We start from the raw sequence: 26019 nt of genomic DNA, 5'->3' as shown, positions 1-26019 counted from the left end.
ATAACCCGTAAAGCATCGCCAGGCCCATGATCTCTCCCCTCTCACACTGTCTTCCTCAGGTGGATCTATAAACAGTTGCTCCACCTTCATAGAAGTGTTTGAAAGAATCATGGCAAACTAGAATCTCACATGCACTTCTGAGTTCATTTCAAGCCTGTCACAGGCCCAGTCATAGGCAGGAAAGCTCAAGCATAGAATCAGCAAGGATAGAACTGATAACACTAAGAAGTCTTCTATGCATTAGGATAAACCTTATAAACAAAAGCAAATTTTACCTGGATCACAGTAATAAGGACACATTTAGGAAAAAAGAAGAAATCACATAATCCTCATTTTTTTGTATGTTAGTTTCTGAATTGCTTCAAAAATACCAGGCTAGCCTTGAATTGGACAGACTTTAGGCTTCTATTATTTTCATCAGATTCCTCAAAGCCATCTCAAGCTATAGTGATAATAACGATGATGATGGAAGAAAAAGAGAAATGGTGAAATCATACATTTAATATTCCATGTCCTTCAGTATCATGTCTTGATTTATGTAAAGAAAAACAATATGAATATTATAATTTATGGTTAGAATAACTAAGAATGGATTAGAGGAGAGAGAAAGAGATACTAGGTTCTGTTTCCTTATCACCCTGCTGAGTGCCTCAGTTAGGCAAATCAGGTCTATTTTCTTTAATCACCTCTTATTTTTGTTTAGTTCTCTAGTGGTCAGTCCCACTCAGCTGATGACATGATTCATGTCAGTGGGGTTTTCAGATGATCCCTTTCTTGCCTCCCTTCCATCAGGCTGTCCTTCCTGATTCCTCCCTGGAGCCCCCTCTGGCTCTTCTGTAATCACATGTGCCTGTCCTTCCTACAGATCCTCCCACTATCACAGAGTCCAAGAGCAACGAAGCCACCACAGGCCGACAAGCGTCACTCAAATGCGAGGCCTCTGCGGTGCCAGCACCTGACTTTGAATGGTACCGGGATGACACCAGGTATGCACCAAATCCATCATGCTCCCAGTGCCCCACCTGGTGGTGCTGGAGGCCCCAGAAACCCAATAACAAAGCTGAGCTTAGTAGTAATTATGCAGACCTATTCCATTTGGCTCTTCCTTTTCAGTATCTCTTTATCAAGTGTTTTGGGGCCTGTAACTCTTAAGCTGAAGCCTAAAAGCACTCAGGTAAAATACAAAAAGTTAAGTACCTGATTCAAAGGATCATTTCCACCTGCATGCCTTTCTCTTGGAGAGCAGAAATGAGAGCCCAAGGAAAGTCACCCATTCCAGAGTCTTCTCTTGATGGACATTGATCTTGATGATAGGGATTGCACAATTAAGATGAGGAATTGAGCAACTTTGAGAAACTGTTTCTTTTCTCTTCTTCCTTCAATGTAAAGATGAGGAAGGAAGTTAAAACCTTCATCAATGTTCCTTTTAACTCTTCTGTTTTTGAACTCTTAGGATAAACAGTGCCAATGGCCTTGAGATCAAGAGCACGGAGGGCCAGTCCTCCCTGACTGTGACCAACGTCACTGAGGAGCATTATGGCAACTATACCTGCGTGGCTGCCAACAAGCTGGGGGTCACCAATGCCAGCCTAGTCCTTTTCAGTAAGTATGCCAGAGCAGGGTCCAGCTCAACATATTTAAATAGGTAGAGTTTTCTCATGGAAAGCTGACGAGCAACCCCTTTGTTACTAAAGATGAACATTTATAAAAATAAGAATATACTCACCAAAGCAAAAGTATAGTTTTCTCAATCCCTGGGCACAAGATTTTCAAATGGAAGACTTTCTCTCTGTATTCCCTTACTTTTGGTAAGTGTGCTCTTTTGTTCTGTGTAGTTTTCTTTCTTCCTGGTTGACTAAACTGCTAGGATATTCAGAGAACATATATTTATTTGTTGGTAGCCTCTTCAATAAACATAGGTGACGTAAGAGCCTGGAAATTGATAGCTGTTACAAAATATCAGTGATGGGAATGATTGAAGAAGAAATATTCAATGAGAATGGACGAGGAACTGGGACATGGGACAAGTTGGAAAAAAGGAAATATATCTTCAACAACTCAAGAGGAAGGGTGGTATTAATGATTAAAACAAAATAAAATGTAAAGGAGGAAGAAATGCTCACAGAAAGGATTCAATATGACAGCAAAAGACATTACTTTTCTGATGTTTTTTGTAACAGAGATGGGAATATAGGCAAGGAAACATTTCTGAAGATCAGAAAAGATCCTGAGAGCAGACTAAGGAGAGAACAGTAATTTCAAAGTTACCAATGTTAGTAGGAGGCTCTGCCTTGGAGTCTTGCTCTTTAGCTGCCTGCTGTAGTCAGAAATGTAACTCCCTGTCATGTTGGTCAGGAAGCTATGAGTATAAAAGCAAATGCCCCCTGAGAAACAGGATGATGATGGGTGGGATCATGGGGAAATGACTATATCAGGATTAGGGACAAGTTTATCAGAATAAGGAAAGCAAACAAAAAAGTTAGCACATGCTGAGACACAAAGTTCATTTGGACCAAATGGAAAAGTCCAAAGAATGTGCTATTATTATTTTGGATATTTCAGAGTAATAAAGCACTATCTATAAAAATTTTTTTTCTGCACAGGTACAATTGGAAAAACTAGAAATACTATGGTAAGAAGAGATGTCTTCATTTTATTCAGTTTAGATGAGCCTTCACAAAAAAAAAAAAAAATCTTAGAAGAAAATCAATTTGAGATTTCTCTTGAAATGCAGTGCTAAAGCCATTTTAAAACTGCTTCAGATTCAGCTCCACTTATGGAAAACAACAACCACAAACTACCCAAAATTCAGCCTTCATTTTCTCATTCATAACTCCAATTGACGTCAGTTTATGACAGTTTGATAGGATATAGCTATACAAATGTTGCATCAATATGAAGTTTAAAATTCATATCCCTGTTTACTTGTCTCCAAAAACCAAGCATCAGTGTTCTTTGCTTCAACTGGAGCATCAATATCCACAAGACACTTGGGAAGATAAGTATTAAGAAATATAGTTACCCATTCATTCCTGATATTAGGGATTTCAAAAGTAGGGGCAAAACCCAGCCTCAACTATAAATTCAAGATGCTGATAACTCTAAGGTGACAGAGTTATACTTAACAAAATGTTTTATAGGGATTGAAAACGAGAAAATGGACTGCAGAAAGTGAGCAATTATACATTCTCATTAAAATTTTTTCTTTACGTCACTAAGAATACAAAGTATGCTAATGGTATATTTCAAATAACAAAGCATTGTCTTTAGATTGAGAGAGAGAAAGAGAGAGGAAGGGAGGTAGAAGGATGGAATAGTTGGGGAGGGTAGAGAAAGAGCATGTGTGAGGTCAAAGATAATGGAAATATTAGTAGGGGTCATTGCCCTAACACAAAATTACATTTAAAGGACTTAACCAAGTAAAATTAAGAATAGAAACTTACATAACCTGTTTATAATTTGGACGCAGGGATAAGGCAAGTGGATCAAAATCATTATGTCCTTGGTGATTTGGAAGAAATCACCCTCAATTACACCTGTGAGAAGTGCATGGTGCCCTGGTTAATGATGTTCCACCCCCGACAGGCCCTCGCTGCCCTCTACACCACAGCCCACACGGGTACCAGTTCTACATTTAGCAGCATGCATAGACAGCTCGTGCATCAGCATTTGGTTCAGAATTGATTTCCCACCTTATGGGAGAGTTGAGAGGTGTAGCACTTGCTGAAGAATACAATATGAAAGGTCATTAGGCTTTGAGGTGAAAAGGAGCTAGGAGGATCACAGAAAATTAGTGAATCATCTGACCACAATTAGGCTTTGGGTCACAAAGGGGGAAGCGGCTGCTTCTCTTATAACAAGAATGGCACTCCCTGCCCAGTTCCACCACCACCAATCAGTTGTGGAAAGCATATTGTTACAGGGTGCTGCATAGCTGGTGCCTTTGAAGATGAGGTTCTGTGGGAGCACAGCACAGAGGGAAAAAAAAAAAAAGAGGAGAGAGGGAGAGAGAGAGAGAGAGAGAGAGAGAGAGAGAGAGAGAGAGAGAGAGAAGCAGAGGAAGGGAGAGCACAGGGAAGGAAAGGAAAGAAAGGAAACATCAGAGTAAACATGTATGCAGGTTGCCCATTGCCTGTGGAGACAGAGTAAATAGGGTCCATGAAAGGAAGACAGTGAGCCAGGGGCTTCATGCTGGGTCTGTTCCTTGAGCAGGGGCAGGAAGAGCTGTCTTCAGCTGGGCCCCTGACCGAAGCACTATGCGGGCAGTGGGGAGCTCTGCTGACCAAGGCAGTAAGAAGCAGATGGGGCAGCTGGTGAGTTCCTGACAGCCAGAGGCAGCAGCAGGGAGAGACTCAGCCAGCGCCTGAAGAGTTCACGATTCTTCATCCTTGTTGGCAGTCAGCACATTTTCAGCCCTGTCGGCCCCAGCGACATGCTGACTTTTTGCACAGTGTCAATTTGTGATCACTTGTCCTCAGCAACACATATGTATGGCACTCCACTCTAATCAAATACCGATCTCCAAAGGGGTCAGAATAATTGAATGAGAATGTAAAAGCACAGTGCAGTCATAGTAATTTCACCCTCAGCTAATGGAAGCATTTCTTTCTCATTTGTTCTTCAAACATTCTAGTGCTTTGTCAAAGACTACTTCAGTCTATATAACCAAGTAATGCCTTTTATATCTGTTTCTTCATTCCCAGACTGTTACCTTATAGAGTTTTTTCAAATGCATTAATCCAGTGGCGCAATGTGTGTGGGAAAGGATTCGGCTTAGTCTTTGTCAGACAGGGGAATGAGTATAACGTAGACAAAGACTAAGACTGTTAGTGATGACAAGAGAAGTTCTCTTACCTGTGTATGCAACATAACAAATTTCATGTTCCCACGCTGATGATCAAGTTGTAACCCACAAAGTTGATAGATTTGTTTTATTTCAGTGCTTATGTTTAGTTAGGGATAGGGAGAAAGAATAAAGATGATGACTAAAAGGTCATCATGTCTTACCGAGTGCTTACAGTGCACCCTACAATATATGCTGTACTAGAGGTTTTGCATGCATGGCCTCATTTAATCATGGCAACCTTCCCACGTACTCATGTTTCTCCATTACACAAACAGGTTATGTCATTAATGCAACTAAGCAAGGCTGAACTTGGGATTTAAATTTGGGTAATCTGTTTCCAGAGTCCAATTTCTAGACCAATATCTATTTTTATATGTAGGCAAACATGTTAGGAGATACAGCTTGCAGTTTGGAGGTGAGGAGACATCTAATTTCTTCTTTCCCCTAATGAGACCTTTCTAACTGGCTTCATACTACAGTGGTCCCTTCAGATCCAAGAGTACTGCTTCTGCTGCCTCCCACTTCCATTCCCATTAACTCTCATCTGCAGGTCACCTAGATTATTAAACTCATTTTATTTTTGACTTGTTAAGAACCTCAACTAATATTCCAGCCTAATTGCTTGAGTGAAAGATTATTCCTACATGTTGCAGGATAGGCCTACTGATAAATACGAAAGAGTAAAAATACAAAGCAACATACTACATAGTTTCTACTGGACCTTGCCATAACAGTGTGTAGGAGGTATTTTTTTCATTTTCTTTTTAATTTTAAAATATCATTAACTTGTAAACCCATAATTGACTAGATTTTAAATGCTACCTTAAATAATCCAGCACTATAGCAAGTCTTTAGAATGAGAGCTTCCCCCTCTTCTTTAGAAACCATTCTTAGTTATTATTCCAGAGGCTTGGGGATAAACATACACCACTCCATGATGCGAGTTAGGACTTGGCAGGTCTCTTAGCCAGATTCTTTTAGATGTCTCGTAATATAACAATCTAAGCTGCTATTTGAACACGAACCCCATGGTGTTTGAAAGACTAGCTGCAAACTCCCTAAAAGGGTTCTCTGTGAATACCAAAGGAAAGAGTGGGCACTTAGTTAAACTACTTTTCATTTCAAGCATAGGCATCAAATAGGTTAACTTCCAGAAAGACCGCTGTACCTCTGTAATACCCAATGGAAAAGAAAAGAAAATCTTGTTTGAGCTAGTAAATTACCTTGATATAAACACCCAACCTTCCCTTCAACTCTAGATTTTTATTTTGTCATTTATTGCCTTTAATTCAAGTGTTTCTTTGTAAAGTGTTAATGACCCTCTAGCTGTTTCTTATGGTGTCCCACAGATTCAGACAGTCACGCCCCACCCCACACTCCTGTTGCCATTTGTATGGTAAAAACCCAAAGCTTAGAGATCAGGGACTTCCTAAAGGAGTTCTGCTCCTGACATCTCCTCAGGTGTTCACAACCTCACGTTCCACCAGCTTCATGCCCTCCCTTGCTTTTGAAAATCAAAAGTTTAAAATTTTTCAAATTAAATTGGTATTTACTTCACTTTATACTCTTATAGAAACCCAGAAACCCTGGTCTAAACTCTAAAACAGCAGCAGAATCATGGTGGAAGATTAAGGATAAAAAACAGGAATGGGGGAGCATCTAAGGAAAGACAAGTCAAAAGGATGGAATTAAGAGAATGAGACTAACTAATGGGGTGTGATAAGCCTGAAATGATGATAACAGGGTGGAGCTAAGAGGATAACAAGCTGGAAAGCAGTTGAAAGGCGATGAAAGGCAAGTGGGTGAGATGGCTTAGCAGTATAAATGGTCTTGTGGAAATGAGGGCAGAGTGCATTTACCCAGCTGTGAACAGTGTGATGAGAAAATATGAAGCTGAGTCATTTAAACAGTCTGAATAATAATAGTAATAATAAAAATAAAATACAGTAGAAAGAGTATAATATGGGACAGTGGTCTCCAACAGCTACATAAATGCTGAAAGCAGTTTAGCTATTTATTTTCAAAGCTGGAAACTTAATACCAAATAACCAGTGAAGGTTCAAACCATTTTTCTATTTGACACTCGTGTAACTAAGACACAATTGTTCACTGGGCGATTATTGACCTGCTCCATCTTAATGCACTTAGGGAACTTTCACATTAAAGCTACAACTTTCAGCTAGGGAGAGGTCACTGGGTTGGCTCAGTGTCCAGATGTATCAATGTCCAAAGACCAGGTAAAATCAAGTCTTTCTTGGTTTATGGTATATGGTGGCATGCAGATCAAATTTGAATATGTACATATGTTTTCCTCATTATGGTTTGGTTTTTGTTGATTTTCATTTCTCATTGGTCATTATTTAAACAAACTTCTAGGAGGGATTTAGTAAGTTCATGTTACTTATGTTACACTGCAATGATCAGGGGCAGCAAGCAGTGCATCCCATCCCTAATGTACCATTTGTTCTTTCTGCAAGAACCTCTGGGAGGATTTAGAATTAAACCTAGGATTTTAATGAGCTATACAAAAGATACCTAAAAGCCTGAACTCTGTACATTCGGTTTGCACTGGTAGCTCAGATATGGGACTGGAGAGTCCCATAAACTTAAGAACCCAGTTTTCAAAAGAAAAGTACTTCTTATAGATTAACCAGATGTGTCATCTAGCAAGTTTGAACAAATTTCAGATGAAATTATAACAGAAGGGTGGGATTAAGAAATAGACTGGAAATAAAATTATATAATTCCAAGAAATGTATGCCTGAGCATCACTCTTCCACTGATACCACTGATATGGAAGTAAAAACCTGAGAGAGTTAAGAGAAGTTAAATTAGTGTTTCCCAAAATAAAGTTTCCATATGCTTGGCTAATGCTAATATGAGCTATAGAACTGAATCAATGGAGTCTATAGCTCCCATAGGTCCATCTGCCATGAGCTAAAGAGAGAAGACTCAGGACCAAGATGCAGTACTTGGATTTGATTACTTTAATGAATGCCCTCTATTCCAATTCTCTAAAATAGCTAAAACCTTAGTTGTGGATGTTGCCAGTGGAGATAGGATCGAGTATGTAGAATTACCATAATATGATGTTGTCTCCCTGTTGTAGCCATATTTTTAAAAATGTTTTGTAATTTTTATTTTATTAATACCTGTCTTTTATACTTTGGTGTTACAGGAAGAACAAATAAACACTTTATGAGAGAGATGATCCTACAGGCATGGAAAGGAAATTCATCTGTTTTATAATTGAATAGCTAAACATGAAAGATAAAACATAGATATTTTTAAACTCTCCGTGATGTTTACTATTTTTTCCCCTTTAGAGCGTGTTTTACCCACAATTCCCCACCCCATTCAAGGTCAGTATGCTTTTTATCACTGTAGCTCTGTTGCTGGGTCATTCTCCAACATTTATAATGAGCAAAAGACATGGAGGAGAAAAATATATTCCAAAAATCTGCATACAGGAGATATTATTTTTTTCCTTAACCATTGAAAAGAAAGTTAATTCATTGCCCCACATTAGCTGACAGGTTTGTAACAGGTGTGCCACCTGCCCAAACTTCAGTAGCTCGGAAGAAAATTCCAGAGAGCAATTTTTTCTTCAGTCAGTATTTATTACAGGTAACCATGAACTCTCATATTTGGAACACAGTCACTTAAATTCTCTAGCTCTGTAGCGCACAGAAATACAAATCTTCCCACCATCCCCACTCACATTTGGAGATATATACTATTCAAATTTTAAGTCACTGATATTATTTATAAAAATGAATTTGTATACTTCCAAAGGTTACACTCAACCAAAATATAAAGACACTACTTTTTCTTAAACTCTGGGCCAACTCATGGGTTTTTCCTTTTAAATATAACTACTTTAGAAAACACACCACACAAACACACACAAAAACCACTAAGGTAGTCATTCTGTATTCCTTTTCATAAAACTTTCTATGTACCCAAATTAAATTTTGCCTTTTACATCACATTTAGATGCAAGTTGCAACCACAACTTTCTAGCTTAAGGCTATTTAAAGGCAAATTGGCAAATAAAATTAAAATAATATAAAAAAAATTCTGAAATGAAACCAACCTACCATTGAAATTAAATTCCAGAAAAATGATTTGCAAATAGCACTCAAAGACCTGAGAAAAAAATGGAAACTAGGCCATGCGGGGCCTACTGTGGAAAAAAATAAATCCAATTAAACAAGATTATCATACACACTATAAAGAAAATGTGCTCAGAATTAAAGGTAGAAAGCTACTGTTTTGTAAGTTTGAAGACGGATCATATTTCATTAACACTTGTCCAGACTAAAAATTAGAGCAAAATTGGGTATAGATATTCAGTATCAATAATGTGATATTTTGCATATGTGTGCACTCACATATATGAAAACTTACTTTAATTATATTTGAAGTAAGTATTGCAAGGTTTATAGGATCAATAAGACAGCTTAATAAAAGTTATTCCTAAATTGTAAGAAGGGTCCAAATATTTTCCAGTATACAAGCTTAGAAAAACTGTTTAAAAAAAAAAAAATCCCTAAAACATTAATGAAATCTGTGTTGTATCCCAGCTCCTAAAAATAAAACTGTTAAAAATGTGTCTGTTTTTTAGGCTTGACACGAAACTCAGTATTCATGGAAAATATCCCATCTTTGAATTCCTGACATGCCACAATTATTTTAAGACATTTGTCTTCTGGTGTTGCTGCCAAGATTGACACCATTTTATCATGTTGCCATCGTGCAAGTATCTTGATATGGAAAACACACACACACACACACACACACACACACACACACACATTTGTCCCAAAGGATAACATTTTCAAAGAGGTCATGCCCCATCCACGATGAGCTTTGTACAGTGTCACAATGACTCTAGGTGTCTTTTGTGAGAGCAGTTCTGCAGCCACAAACTCGAATATTTATCTGATCATACATTATGATACATATAACACTGAACAAAGTGAGGGCAGACGCTGTTCACAAAGGACAGCTGTCAGGTATTGAAAACCGGTCTTGTCTGGGGATGGAGCATGTGAGATTTTGTTGAACCTTTTATTTCCCACAAACTGAATTGCTGATTGGAGAATGACCCTAGTTTGGTTTTATGTTGTAGGTAGACTGTAGTTAGCTTTCTTAGATCTGATAGTTTTTAGAGAATTTAGTTTTCTCACTACTAATACTTTGGGCTTCTGCTAGTGGAAATTGAAAAGCTGTTCATTGAGACTTGGGATAGCTGGTGCGAGAGGTCACTATTGAAGATGTCCCCCTCTCTTGTTTACAGGGACTCTAACTTCCCAGAAATCCAATTGCTTTTCTCCTTCTCTTTCCAATCAAGAGGGCAACTCAAGTGAAATGCAGTTTTCCAGTTAGAGAAAAGCGAACAGTAGAAAGCTTAATTCTTTAGGGTGTTAATTTAGTATCCAAATAGCTATGAAAATCATGCCTTACTGTGTTTACCACTAGAGTGCAGACTCCTTCATTGGATTAAATATCATATGTTGTCAACATCTACATGGAACACTAAGTTTCATCCTCAAAATGTTAACATGTTCCCAAGCAGTTGGTTGAGAGAAGTGGCCTGGAGAATTTTGAACCAACTAGTTTCCTTAAGGGGTTTTGAAAGTAGAAAGTCACAAAGATCCTTTTCCACCCTTCCATAATAAAAAGAGAATTCTCTCTCTTCATTTCCAACCTAAAAGAAATATACATTACATTTCAGCTGCTTCATTATTAACATATTTCATTGGAGAGTAACCTCCCTCATCCACACTCTGTGGCTCCTCAAGTTGGCTGGGGATGCACTGCAGAGTCACAGCCGGAATGCAGTCCTAAACCCCTTCAAGCTGTGATTAAACAAAAACAAGGCTCAATAAATCAAATGCATTTCCCTTGGGTTTTCTTCATCATATTGCTTGATTTTCTGCAGCAATAATAATAATACTGGAATTACACCAAAGGGTAATGTGTACCGGCTGTGGCCAATTAGAAATCTTCAAATGTCCTTTCCCCTGTGCCAAAACCCAAACAAAACAAAACAACAGTAACAACAGCAACAACAACAACAACAAAAAGTGTGCTTCCCTGCTCCTTAATTTAAAAGATACATATGAAAATAAGCAAAATAAGTAGTGTTCTGTTCTTGATCTGTTTCTGATAGGTGTTTTTCCCCCATTAATTTTAATTCAGGTTTACTTATTCTAAAATGAGTGCTGAATTGCATATATTTGCATAAATACCCTTGACTATATCGCTGCAGAAAACCCACTGAATTGTAAAATGAGGAAAGAGTTGACTCTAAATGTCTGAGGGAACTTTTCTTGCTTTGTTTGACTCAAATCATTTCCTGGGGCTCTGAATACTGGCAATGATATTGTTCCTTCCCATCAACCTACTGGCACATAGCCCATCTTTGTAAAGGAAGTGCACCTAGCCACGCCCTCATATTGAAAAGGACCCTGGGTTCAGGTGAGGTGATGAAACCAGCCTTCGAAAGTTAAAATCAAGTGAAAGAAGGAAAAAGGAAAAGGACAAATCACCATTGTTTTGTTTTTACAAATCTCAAGCCAAAAACTCCCTTGAGCTTGTGGCTCTCTGGGCTCTATCAGCCCATCCTTCTCCAATCACTGCCTCTTGAAACAAAACAAAACAAAACAAAAAACCCTGGAATGTGTCTCACTTGTTTGCCTCCCATCTGATTATTTATCCCAAGTGAACAGCCTTTCCAATCACTAACCCCGTGTGGCGAGTGGATCTGGGAAATGTTGAGATTATCTTCCAGGTTCAGGCTTTGCACCAGGTTTGTTCCCAGCTGCTTGCCATTCAGTCCCTGTTTTTCCATTGATAAAACACATTGCACATGGCTGGGTTTGCATGATTAATACAGCTGTCTAAAGCTCTCTCTGAAAACAAAACAAAACCCCCCAAAATTAAAGTTCAAAAAAAATTAAAATCCAACTAACAAACAAACTAGGCTTGCATAAATCTGCAGTCTGGTACGTTTCCTCCCAAAGGGAGACTGGTGTTCTTATGGACAGGCCTGGCATCAGAACAGCTAGATTCTATCTTAAGTCAGAGGAGGGGCTAGCCCTGCCCTCACTTTGGTACTTCCAGGAATGGGTTCTAAAAAGCATACTCCAAGGGGGAGAAAAATCCTCAGCTTATCCCATGCTGTAAAGATCACTGGATAATCCCTGAAGTTTCATTTACTTTCTATAGGATACTATCCTGGGAATCAATGAGAAAATGCCTCTTCTCAGCCCTTTAATTTAACAGGAGTTTCATCTTGCCCAACAATGGTAATATTAACAATAATAACAATAGTTAACCCGATTAGTTGGCTTTCCATGTACCAATAGAGTTCTAAAGTCTTTTGTATGCATTAACTCAGTTAACTCCCACAACCCTAAGAAAATAACGTGCACTTTTTCCCACACTTAATGATCAATGTATACCCAGATTCCAATCCCAGGCACATATTTAAATCTATACTACATTATAAATAACCACTATGTATGCATTCATAATGTTCATTAGATACGCATCTAGTCTAGTGATTTTAAACATCCATCTAATTTATTTTATGTATTACAATACTTATAATACATAACAGATATTTTAATGTCCACACAATTTCACAGAGTCCATTTTCAAACACACTAAACAGAGAGAAAGATGTATGCCTGACTCCCAGAAATTTATATGAAAGCATTCATCTTTTAAAAAACATGAGCAGAGCTATCTGGCATCAGCACATCTAATTTCACACACTTATTCAGACTGATTTGCATACACACCTCTATTAATCATGGATAATTACTAGCATTGTTCTCTGTAATTCAGTTTTTCCAACTGTGAAATGGGAAAGAAATTATATTTTCCATGCCTACAAGCTCAAAGTGGTATTTTAAATAAAATACAAAAGAGAACTTGAAGTTCCTAGAAAGTGTATTGAATTTAAAATAATCATATTCAGATATGCGTATTTCTTATAGTTTTAAAAAACACAGTATTTAGAGGTATTCCTGTGCCACATTGCATGCACACTAGCTAGATGTAAATTCAATGTGTTTTCATTATAGTTTGACATATTATGGAGTCTAAGGATGTCTGAAATGCTCACATTTCTAAGAAGTTTAAAAATAGAACCATCCCAAAGCCAAATAAAAAGATGTTTTCATTGTTTTCACCAATATTATAATATTGCACATAAGAGGAGCTATAAAATTTCAACATTCTTTATTGTGTGGCACAAACATATTTTTTAGCAAATGCCCATCATGCACATTACCACATGTCATTAGTCCATGGTCATCAACCCAAAGCATTTGCACTTTTGGCTGGTCAGAGATAGGAAGCACATCCTAGGAAATTTCCGTATTTAAAGATAATTCTCCTTTCCTGTTGGTCAACAGAAACAAGGGTCTTCTCTCTGCTTACAGACCTGGTACAGTCAAATCAACACAAATTTACAGCATTGTCATTTCCCTGATTAATACACATGAAAATGATGAAAAATCAGCCTTAATACCTGGTCCATTGCTCCTTTATTGGGAACAATAGCCTGAATTCCTCCTGAATTTTGTTAGGGGAACCAAGTAGCTGTACCAGTATTTCACATGGAATCAACAGTACTCTCATTGTCCATCCAATGATTTAGACCCAACTGTAATAGGGGAAATCATTCCCATTTCTATGTCTTACCTTTTCCCACCTTCCTACTCCTCCTTCTGCTCTGTTTCCTGCACTGTTTTTGTTGAAATTTGTTAATAAGAATCAATCTAAAATTTATTCACACCATTATGTAAAGGTTCCAAAGGCTTGGAAGTGTTATTTCTCTCTGAATTTACATTTAGCTTCAAGCTAAATGGCAAAAAAAAAAAAAAAAAAAAAAATCCTATAGCATCAATTTTCAGGTTGAAGAATTTTTAGTAATGGGATTCTTTTCTAGTTCCTTTTCCTATTTTCCTAGTCTGGATCTGCCTACCCCAGTCAGCCTTTCCTGGTGATCTCCCTGTGTTCTTTGCCTTGCTGTGCTATTTAGATTTCTAGAGCCAGCAGGGATTTGAAAATGAATTAAAAAAAAAAAAAATCCAAGCTTCTACTAAATTTTAATTTGATGGAAATATTGCTCTTCTATGAGCTTTATGGAGAAAAATCTTTCAAAGTAACAATTACATTTGGGGATTAAGTTTAAGTAATTGGCAGTCTTGTCTTTTTAATTAAAAGGAATAAAGCTGCCTAAGAAGAGCTCAATGAGATTTGCAATGGAAAATGTTGGCACACTGCCCCAAAGGGTGAGAAGACTTGAGATCTTCCATGGACAGAAAAAGCTGACTCAGGCTCCTCTGGTCCTGAGAGCTCATCCCCAGTGGAGATTGCCTTGGTGCTTGTATCATATGCCATTTGGCATGAAGGTTGAAGTCTGCTGTAAGAAGCATTTTGGGTATAGCAAGGATAGATTCTTTCTTTGAGAGCTTATATCCGGGTTCAGGGACAAGGTATGAAGGTACAGACCTTAGAGGAAGTGGTAGTACTTAGAATCAAAAAGATAAAAAGGAATTCATACTTTTCTAAGTATTAAGGTCATCGGTGCAGTCCAAGGCCCTGACAAATATCATATGGCAGCCCCCCAAAATACAAGCCTCAAGTTTAATCTGTCCTTTGGCAACCTCTTTCTCTGTCAGCTGTAATTCTTATTCCTGATGTCTAAATTTCTTGATTTTTCTTTTCTCTACATTTTCTTCCACATTTACCTTGCAATCCATGTACATGCTCTTTCTGACATCCTTCCAACAAAATCAAGGAAAAAGTTTTGATCCTATTAGCATTCACTCCTAAACACTGGTTACCAGCTGTGCAGGCACCACAAAGTCATTGTCTCATGTATCTGGAGGAAATACCGACTTCTAAGGAGGCAAGATACAAATTAACCTTAGTAACAACTTCCCTTACACAGTCACTCTGTCCTCATGACGCTCTTTCATCATCACAAGTTATTTGTAGGTATTAAATTAAACGAGCATGTCGATGGGGAAAAAGAATCAGCGTAAATGGTGCCACCTTACATCTCCCCTTGTACACTGCTGAGAGGAAACACACCTGCCAAGTAAGAACACAGCATGACATAATGAGATTGGAATTCCAATTTAAGGTGTTCGTATGTACCAGATGCATGAGGGGAGTAGGCAGACTACTCACCAGGACTCCACTGAGAATTGTCAGCTTACATCCACCACAAATCAGTGGGGGGAGAGACCTTACAAGTCATTTATCATGCTTCCTAATTGGACGCTGGGGAGCCACGCACCACCATAGTTTACTACACTGTTTTGTTTATCACTGTGCTAATGGTAAAAGAAAATCCGTAACACGTGCACATTTAGCGCCTAGACATTACCACTGTAAGAAGTATCTTTGCTACCATCTGTCCATTCTATTTTTCATCTTCCCTACACAAAGATCCCGACTTAACCCCCCATGCTGTAAGCCTTGCATTTCTAATATGACATTTTTAACTGCTCAAGAACACCTTGTTTGGGGCAAGAGTAACAACCTGTTGTTGTAGGGGGATGGGAGTAGAGGCAGAGGATAGCTGAGCCTCAGCTGTCCGTACTCTTTAGATCACACAGCTCCAAGCATCCCCAGCCATGTTCTATGTTGGAAAGTCGCTTGTCTATTTTACAATACTTTCTCAACCAGATGTGTGGATTTTGTATGAACTGGAAGCAGGGATTGTTTGGAGAACAGAAACCAAGCAGTACCTTGCACCTCTCTGTTGAATTGAAAGCTATCATACCCTAGGAATTTGTTTTTATTTTTATGTATATATATATATATATGTGTGTTTAACCTGGAGTTCCAGATCACAGGTAAGTTCATTATTGAAATCTGCTAAGAGTAGCAGTGCTGCAAAAGACAAAGGGGTTCATTCACTGGAGGTTTGTCTCCCTTGGGGATTTGACCCTCCCATGCTAATTCATTAACAGTGTGACTTCTTAGATGTACTCTCCACTGGTTTTTGCCTGTGCTTTATAGAGTTTCTTTTAGAGTTCATGTTTTCTTTTCCTTATGATTTCTAATCATTAGGAACACAAGAAAGAGCCTTCATTCTCAATGGCAGTTAAAACTGGTTTGGGGCACAGGTTACATTTGTTTGGCAAAGCACAATATTGTGAGGACACCATTCATTCAAACAAATGTTATCCTACAATTTGCTCTGAGCCAGGTCTTAGGGATGACTGTGGAGGACAAGTATAGTCTCTGTACTTATAGAATTTACAGTCAAGATGGAAAAGCAACCACAACAAGCTTTGCTACATCCATGTTGGGGTACCTGCAAGGTGTTTGAGGGAAACAGAGCAGAGTCATTGAAATCTCCTAGCAGAAAGTAAAGTTCATGAGGCAGGAAGGGGAGAAGGGAAAGAGAAGCAGAATACTATCATACACAAAAGTCTAGAATCCAGAAAGAGCCTGATAGGGATTTGATATAAAGTCTAATTAATGTTTAAAATCATGGGGAAAAAAATGACTTTCCCCTAAGTTTCTTACTTTGTTCTTTTACCTTCTGCCAGTGAAAGAAAAAGGAAAAAACAGAAAGGAAGGAAGGAAGGAAGGAAGGAAGGAAGGAAGGAAGGAAGGAAGGAAGGAAGGAAGGAAGGAAGGAAGGGAGGGAGGGAGGGAGGGAGGGCGGGCAGGAGTGAGGAGTCAGGCATTTCCACCTCTGTTACACCTTAGGAGGAGGCAGAGCATGCGTTGGCTTAAAGTACATGCCCACCCCCAGGGGTAGGTAGCACTATGCAGGGTTAGCTTGCCTGGCTATACTGAGAATCTGTTATCTAGCAGAATATCTAGAGAAAATTCAGTCTTTCAACAGAGAAGTTTCAGGTAGGTTTCATTTTAGTGGCAGGAATGGTCTGCCACAAGGAGCCATGGGCACTCCGGGAGCGTTGCACCGGAACCAGGCTGCAGCGCTAGGTGTGGAGTCAGTGACGCGGCAGGAGCTATAGATAAACCGGTCTTGTCATTGAGGCGTCCCGGAACTTAGAGGAACAAAGTCACTGCAAAGGGCCCCAGGCAGACGCCTTTACCAAGTGCCGCACTGTGGTAGTCGATGCCACAGAGGACGTGCAAGGGTCACTCCGAGCATACCAACATTCTTTAATCCCTTATCTTCCTATTTCCAGGAGCTTTAAAACCCTAGGAAATCTCACAAATTCACTTATTATCTCTGCATTCAAATTCCGCAGGCCAGTTACCTCGTTTCATGGTATTTGAATGTTTTTGATTTTTGAAACATACAAAATGAAAACGCACATTACATGGATTAAAGACGGTCTTGAATCCCTTAGGATTTTGAATCCACGATGTATTTTTAAATGGGTCTGAGAAATTCACAATTTAGAGCTCAGGAACAGGAAGTGAAGAGTAAAACCGAAAAAGACAAAAATCTCTAGAGAACTACCTAAACCTGTGCTTTTAATCCTTTTTAGCAAGTCAAATAGATAAGTACAAAAGACTTTAAAATATACATTGTATCTATATTTTAAATTATAAAGTATATACAAAGTTTATATTTTAAAACACAGAAAATATCATCTGTTTTCTGTTTTAAGAGCTAAGAAATAACTAAGTTTGGGGCTGGGAGGTAGTTCTTTATTAAGTGAGTTAGCTGGTCTCTTAATTGCAGCAAGGGCAAAGGACCAGGATTGTACCTACAGGCACATGTTATAGGCACAAGAGAAGCAATATTTATTTCTTTAAGGCAGAAAAATGCACATCTGGCCCCTAGTGCTGTATTGACAACTGCTTCAAATGAATTTAACTTCTAGAATTTTTTTCTAATCTTATATATACTTTTAGGCAGAACAGTCCAGAGAAATTCCTTTATTAAACTTAACCCTTTGGGCATTCTTGAACATTTTAATTCATTGATTATTAAAAGTTAAACCTCTCAGGCTGAATAAGAAACTCTCAGGATTTGAGAAAGCTGGCTTGGTGTAAGAGACTTGATGAAGCTCTATGTCCACGTTGAGAGTACTTAGTGAGGCTGCATTTTCTCTATCAATCCAAAACACCACCCAGCAGAGCCCACAGCCTGTAAAGTCGAGTCATATACCTCTGGTACTCTATAGGACAATTAACAAGTATATCAAGGTTATGGTCAGAAAGACCTCATAAACCTATATAATACATCTTTTACTGCATTGCCATTTCATGCTGTTAAGACCCTGTTCCTCATAGAACTTAGACTTCGCCCCATCTCTTAGCCTCTTTTAATTTTACTGTATGATATCAGCCACCTAAAACATGAGGAAGAAATGTCAGTTTCCTTGGAATATTGTTTGCCCAATGTCAAATAATCAAAAACTGGTTGTTCTGGTTGTTCTCTTTTCCTGAGATTCAGAGTCTAAAAAAAAAAAAAAAAAAAAAAAAAACGCATAGATTTGTTTTCCTAGTTTTCTACTCTGATAATGAATGTAAAGCACTCTCCTTAGGGAAGATCTGAAAACATATGAAACTATAAAGAAAATCAAGATCATATATGAACCCTTTCCTCAGAGGTAACATCTGTAGCATGATGCAACTGAATGCAGTCTGAAGGTCTGAGCAGTGGGTGTACTATAGAGTGTTCCCTGCTTTCACCCTGCAAGGCTAGGCCTATTTCTGTGACTTAAGGTGGTAGCAGAGGCAAGCCCAGGAGCAGCTCCTCAGCCCTGCACTCTCTCCACGGTGACAGACACCTTCAAGCTCTTTCAGGTCCTGACTTAAACTTGCCTCACTTCACAAAAGGCTTTCTTGTGTCACCTTTATGATTCCCAGGAAGGGTCCCCTTTGAGGTATGCAAGTGCCTATATTATGTCTCTAAATTAAAATAATAATATTTTCCCTATTGCAGATTTTTTTGCTTTTTCATACAATGGGTTTTTAAATCTAAAAACATTTTTCCCCTCATTCTACTCATTATGGAACTTTGGTTTATATAAGATGGATCATCCAATAGGTAAGAGTGAGTGAGGCTCAAATATTTCACTCACATTTTATAACCAGAAATTATGCCAGCATGAATTTTAGTTCAAGGTCATCGGTTTATTCATTTAACAAGAAATTAGTACTTTTGTTCAGGGTTGCAGTGTTCTGATACTTCTACTTACATCTAAGTCATCATTTGCTCTAAAACACATCAACCAGCTGAAGTCTATTTCTGGTCAGTCAACTATATGAGGAAAATCCCTTCAAAGTATTTGAAAGTCAAGTGTGGGATTCCTTTTTGACCCAAGTCTAGCTAAAGGAAGCCAACTTCCTTTCTCAAATATTGAGAGCATGCTAGGAGTTCTTGGTTTTCTCAGTCAGTGTGATAGTCTTTCAGTCATGAGGACAATTGTCCACCTATGAACTAAACAAACAGAAATAAGCTTATGTTGAGATGTAGATTCGTTTGTCTATTTTGACGTTTAGACCTACGATGATTACTGTGGTTCTCAGAGAACATTATTCTAGAAATATTAGGCATTAGGATTTATTCAAAATGAATATCATACATGGGAGAAAATCAAAAGCTCTAATACTATAAAAAAGAATCACAGGCCATATCATTTTCTATGGAAAAACTAAAAAGTAATCATACTTGTAAGTAGAAGCTGCGAATCTGTAAAACCTCTGAGTAGAGTAGAGAAACCCTTGGGAAAAAAATTAATAACTTTCCAAGTATGATTTTGAAAAGTGAATTAATAAAATTGACCCTCTTTTAAACCACTATAATAATATATAATAATAGTAAGGGTCTTATTTTGCCTCCCACAAAATAAAGTCGGAAGACAAAAAATCATAAATTTCCATGGAGAAACTTCCCACTGTTATGTTTCAGGTCCTCAGCATCAGTGAGGTAGGAAACAGCAGCAGATCAAATCACCTCCTTTGTTTCTTTTATTAAATGTCTTAATGAGTTTAATATTCTCTCTCTCTCTCTCTCTCTCTCTCTCTCTCTCTCTCTCTCTCTTTCTTTCACACACACACACACACACACACAGACACACACACACACACACAATTTCCAGGTAACTAGAGGATCTTTATTGAATTTAGCAAACCCCCACCTCTGTACACACACCTATCCCACAAGCACACACTCTGACTTGCTCTGGCCCAGAAAAAATTAAAAGTGCCATTAAATATGTTAAGTCTTCTAACCAATATGTCATTCAAACCTGCAGCATGCCAGAGGACTGGCCTTATAGAAAAGGTATGTCTGTTACACACAGAGAGAGAACATTTCTTTATTTGAATGACTGTGGCAGGTAAAAAATGAGATATTTATCTTCAAGTACATGCCCTGGAATTAGAACATTTGTGCAAACAAGGTAAAATCCAAAACTCTCCATGTCCTACACATGGATGAGAATGAGCGCTTGTAAATAGGGACCAGAGGCATTGTCTAGAGTCTACTTGTGTGCATATTGTTCCCTCACCTCCTGTCCCAGAAAGGACTCAAAGGGAAACAAAATGCCAAAATTTCCCACATCCAAAGGTATGAAAATTTCGCAAGACAATGAGAAAGTTCCCAAACTATAAACTTTGGAGCTTCCAATGAAGCATCTCTCACCTTTGCAACACTGGCATAAAGTTTGAGAAAGAGAGAGAGAGAGAGAGAGAGAGAGAGAGAGAGAGAGAGAGAGAGAGAGAGAAATATAACAGTAAAAGTCTAAGACAGGAAGTAAGGGGAATGATAAATTTTCTGAACCTTAAACAAAAAAGAAGCTCCAAGTTTTTTTTTTTTTTTTTTTTTTTTTTAGATTTAAATGTTCATTAAGCATGAAGATATGTTTAAATAAATCTCAGTCCTCCAGAAAACTTCTTACATACCAGAATATGGGGGCTGATGATAGGACCTTCTGACCCCATGTACCTCTTCAAATGACTGAATTTCCATCAACAGTCTTGCTTTGGGGTTAAGTCACTGAGACTCCACAAAGGAAAAACAATCTACCCTTCCTAGATCCTTACCGAGGGCAGTTCCTGAGGTAGTAATGGATTCTGTCATTCATTCATTGCACTCAAATGTTAGTTCAGCAAATCTATCAGATACACCCTCAACTAGAGAAATAAGCTGAGAACACAGTATCAGGTGAAACATCTTGTCTGTGCTGATGAAAGGGGCCAATAAACTGGTTTTTGTTTTGTTTTATTTTGTTTTGTTTTGTTTTCAATTCTGGGGATTGAACCCAAGACTTCACACATTCTTGGCAAGCACTCTACCACTCAGCTCTATCCCCCTCGACTGGTGAAGCAAGTTTGTTTGATGTGACCAGGTATAAAGAATTTGCCTGTCAAAAGTCAAAGATTAGCATAAACAAATCCAATAAGGCATTTGCCTTTTCTAATATTAAATTCTTCTCTTCATACCAGCTCATCAGGAGTTAAGATCTAAGCTGATAAAAATCCCCAATGTTTTTGTCCATTGTATCCTGCAGTAGACTTTTCTGTTTATATTATACTTCCAAACTGCAATGCCATGCTGACTTGTTAAGTGTATTTACTAAAGCTAGATCAATATGTAGGGAGGTTTTTTTTTTTTTTTTTTTTTTTTTTTTTTTTTTTTTTTTTTTTCAAGATGGCGGCCTAGAGGGTGGCTGCATTACGTGTTGCTCCAGAACTCAGGATTCAAGAGAGGAGATATTGAGACGCTTGGGACCAACTCAAAGTAGCCGGGTGACTCTCACCCCCTGGGGGGGCATCCCGGATGGGACGGGGTCCCGGAACGCAGGAAACTTTGTGAAGTAGAACTGCCGGCGAGACGCCCCTCCCCCCGCTGGAGCGCCATAGAGGAGGCCGGTCGGCACAGCGCTGGGACTCGGAGCAGCCACTGGGGCTCCGGCGGCTGCCCGGGGGAGGAGAGGCGGGGAGAACTGTGTGGACTCAGGACACCAGGGCCTGCCCTGAGGAGGAGGAGAGGAGCGTGGCCACTTGGATTCGGAGAGACTGCGCCAGAGCTGCAGGCAGTTGCCAGAGGAGAAGCCGCGCGGCGAGCTGTTTGGAATCAGAACGACGCTTCTGAACACCGGGGCCTGCCCTGAGGACGAGGAGGAAGAGGAGCAGCCGCTTGGATTCGGGCGACTATACGGGAACTACAGGCGGTTGCCAGAGAAGGGGCTGCGTGGCGAGCTGTTTGGACCCTGACCACTTCTGAACCCCGGGGCCTGCCCGGAGGAGTAGGAGAAGGAGGAGAAGGAGCGCGGCGGGTCCTTTGGACTCACAGTGACTGCATTAGCGCTCCAGGCGGCTGCTCAGAGGAGAAGGCGAGTGGTGAGTTATTTGGTCTTAAAGTGACAGCTACTGAACACAGGGGGGCTGCCTGGAGGAGAAGCGTGGTGGGACGCTTGGTCTTGAAGGACCACACCAGAGCTCCGGGCGGTGGCCCAGAGGACCCGTGCAGCGGGTCACGTGGATTCAGAGCCACTCAGAGGGACTGCTCCTGAACACCCGGGGGGTTATCTGGAGAAGGAGGAGGAACGGGCAGGGTCACTTCGACTCGGAGTGATTGATTGCCCCGGGCTACGGGTGGTTGGTGGGAGGAGGAGGCACGAAGTGAGTTTCTTGGACTCCTAGTGACCGCACCGGCATACTGGGCAGCTGTCTGGAGGAAGAGGCCTGTGGCGGGTCTCTGGGACTCAGAGCGATTGTTCGGGGCCACAGGTGGCTGCTCAGAGGAGGGGCCACGCAGCCAGGCGATTAGGTGCAGAACAGGGTCCCAGGATCTAGGAGGCTTCTGGGTGGAAGAGCCGCACAGAGACAGGCTTAGGGCGGAGCGAAGGTTCCAGGCCTATGGGCAAATTCTCTGAGGAGGGGCAGCCTAAGGAGATTCATCTGCGAAGGGTGAGGCTCCCAGGCCCAGGAGGTAGGGCCGGGCCCCTGGAAACTTTGCAGAGGAAGGCAGCCCAGCCCAGGCAGTAGATGTAAATTGAGGGGAACCTCTAGGAGGAAACTGACCAGCGAGACCTCCCCACCGGGTGAGTCTTCCCTGCTGGGTGAGGTTTCCCACAAGGACAGTAAAACCAGAGGCTCAGGCCCAAACAGGCCTTGCCTCAGCCCACAGCCTAGGTCCCCTTTGGATGACCATTGGTCAACAAGTGGAGGCACCTCTGCCCACTAGCAGGGAATATACCCCACCTGAAGGCCACCACTCCTAGAGAGGCAGCTTCCTTGTGGAGCACCGCATTATCAACCTCCTCCAAGACTTCAGCCTACTGAAGGCTAAGAGGGGATATATATAGAAATCTTCAGGGTCATTGTAAATCAACAGAGGAAATCTGCAATATCTCAGCGGTCCACTGATATCTGAACAACATGAGAAAACAAGGAAAGAAAATGCTGCAAACAAATCTAGATGTTACATCAATAAAACCCAATGACAGCATGGCAGAAGAAATGACAGAAAAGGAGTTCAGAATGTACATAATTAAAATGATCAGAGAAGCAAACGAGGAGATGAAAGAGCAAATGCAAGCATTGAATGATGAGATGAAAGAGCAAATGCAAGCATTGATTGATCGCACCAATCGACAGTTAAAAGAGCAAATACAGGAAGCAAAAGATCATTTCAATAAAGAGTTAGAGATATTGGAAAAAAACCAAACAGAAATCCTTGACATGAAGGAAACAATAAACCAAATTAAGAACTCCATAGAAAGCATATCCAATAGGATAGAACACCTGGAAGACAGAACCTCAGACATTGAAGACAAAATATTTAACCTTGAAAACAAAGCTGAACAAACAGAGAAGATGGTAAGAAATCATGAACAGAATCTACAAGAACTATGGGATATCATGAAAAGGCCAAATTTAAGAATTATTGGGATTGAGGAAGGCCTAGAGAAACAAGCCAAAGGAATGAACAACCTATTCAATGAAATAATATCAGAAAATTTCCCAAATCTGAAGAATGAAATGGAAAATCAAGTTCAAGAGGCTTACAGGACTCCAAATACACAAAATTACAACAGACCCACACCAAGGCACATTATAATGAAAATACCTAACATACAAAATAAAGACAGAATTTTAAAGGCTGTGAGAGAAAAGAACCAAATTACATTCAGGGGGAAACCAATACGCATATCAGCAGATTTTTCAATCCAGACCCTAAAAGCTAGAAGGTCCTGGAACAACATTTTTCAAACCCTGAAAGAAAATGGATGCCAACCAAGAATCTTATACCCAGCAAAACTTACCTTCAAATTTGACGATGAAATAAAATCCTTCCATGATAAACAAAAGCTAAAAGAATTTACAAAAAGAAAGCCAGCATTACAGAACATTCTCAACAAAATATTCCATGAGGAAGAGATGAAAAACAAAGAAGCAAATCAGCAAAGGGAGGAATTATCCTAAAGGAATTGTCAAATAAAGGAGGAAACAAGTTGTGTCAAACAAATAAATAAACAAAATTTTAAAAATGAACCAAATGACCGGGAAACCAAATCATTTCTCTATAATAACCCTGAACGTTAATGGCCTGAATTCATCAATCAAAAGACATAGACTGGCAGACTGGATTAAAAAGAAAGATCCAACAATATGTTGCCTGCAAGAGACTCACCTCATAGAAAAAGATACCCATAGATTAAAGGTGAAAGGATAGGGAAAAACATACCATGCACATGGACTCAGCAAAAAAGCTGGAGTATCCATCCTCATTTCCGATAATGTGGACTTCAAGCCAAAGTTAGTCAGAAGGGATAAAGAAGGTTATTTCATACTGCTTAAGGGAAGCATAAATCAGCAAGATATAACAATCATAAACATCTATGCCCCAAACAGTGGCTCATCTATGTATGTCAAACAAATCCTTCTCAATTTCAGAAACCAAATAGACCACAACACAATAATACTAGGTGATTTTAACACGCCGCTCTCACCACTGGACAGATCTTCCAGACAAAAATTGAGCAAAGAAACCATAGATCTCAACAACACAATCAATAATTTAGACTTAACGGACATTTATAGAATATTCCATCCAACCAAGAGTGAATACACTTTCTTCTCAGCAGCACATGGATCCTTCTCTAAAATAGACCATATATTATGCCACAAAGCTAATGTTAGCAAATACAAGAAGATAGAGACACTAGCATGTATTCTATCAGATCATAATGGATTGAAGTTAGAAATAAATGAAAGAGTAAAACACAGAAACTATTCCAACATCTGGAGGTTAAACAATATGCTATTATATGATGAATGGATAACAGAAGATATTAAGAAGGAAATTAAAAAATTCTTAGAGGTAAATGAGAACAAAGAAACATCATATCAAAACCTCTGGGACACTATGAAAGCAGTACTTAGAGGGAAATTTATTTCATGGAGCGCATTTAATAAAAGAAGTAAAACTCAACAAATAAACAACCTAACACTACAGCTCAAAGCCTTAGAAAAAGAAGAACAGAACAGCACCAAAAGTAGTAGAAGACAGGAAATTGTTAAACTCAGAGCTGAAATCAATGAAATTGAAACAAAAGAAACAATACAAAAAATTGACAAAATAAATAGTTGGTTCTTCGAAAAAATAAACAAAATTGATAAACCTTTAGCCACACTAACAAAGAGAAGACGAGAGAAAACCCAAATCACTAAAATTCGGAATGAACAAGGAAATATCACTACAGACAGGATGGAAATACAAAACATAATTAGAAGCTATTTTGAAAATCTATACTCCAACAAAATAGAAAATTTCGAAGACATCAACAGGTTTCTAGAGACATATGAATTGCCTAAACTGAATGAGGAGGACATAAACAATTTAAATAGACCAATTTCAAGTACTGAAATAGAAGAAGTCATCAAAAGCCTACCAACAAAGAAAAGTCCGGGACCAGATGGGTTCTCAGCCGAGTTCTACAAAACCTTTAAGGAAGAGCTCATTCCAATACTTCTCAAAGTATTCCATAAAATAGAAGAGGAGGGAACCCTCCCAAACTCATTCTATGAAGCCAATATCACACTGATACCTAAACCAGACAGAGACTCATCAAGGAAAGAAAATTTCAGACCAATATCCTTAATGAACATCGACGCAAAAATTCTCAACAAAATTTTAGCAAATCGCATACAAAAACATATTAAAAAGATAGTGCACCATGATCAAGTGG

General features: G+C 39.2%; 1 long non-coding RNA gene across 1 annotated transcript in view; it reads left to right on the top strand.

The window, feature by feature from the left end:
• Nucleotides 1–26019, top strand: part of LOC306638125 — a 48263-nt gene that overhangs the window by 9193 nt on the left and 13051 nt on the right. Inside the window, exons 2-4 of the long non-coding RNA XR_013757372.1 lie at nucleotides 866–986; nucleotides 1454–1602; nucleotides 8173–8208. This is a non-coding gene — a long non-coding RNA (uncharacterized lncRNA). The remainder of the gene's footprint in view (nucleotides 1–865; nucleotides 987–1453; nucleotides 1603–8172; nucleotides 8209–26019) is intronic.

The sequence above is a fragment of the Sciurus vulgaris genome (genome assembly GCF_902686455.1).
Source record: "Sciurus vulgaris genome assembly, chromosome: 10".
NCBI classification, from domain to species: domain Eukaryota; kingdom Metazoa; phylum Chordata; class Mammalia; order Rodentia; family Sciuridae; genus Sciurus; species Sciurus vulgaris.
The sequence above is the reverse complement of the archived record's forward strand: the minus strand, read 5'-3'. Positions and strand labels throughout refer to the sequence as shown.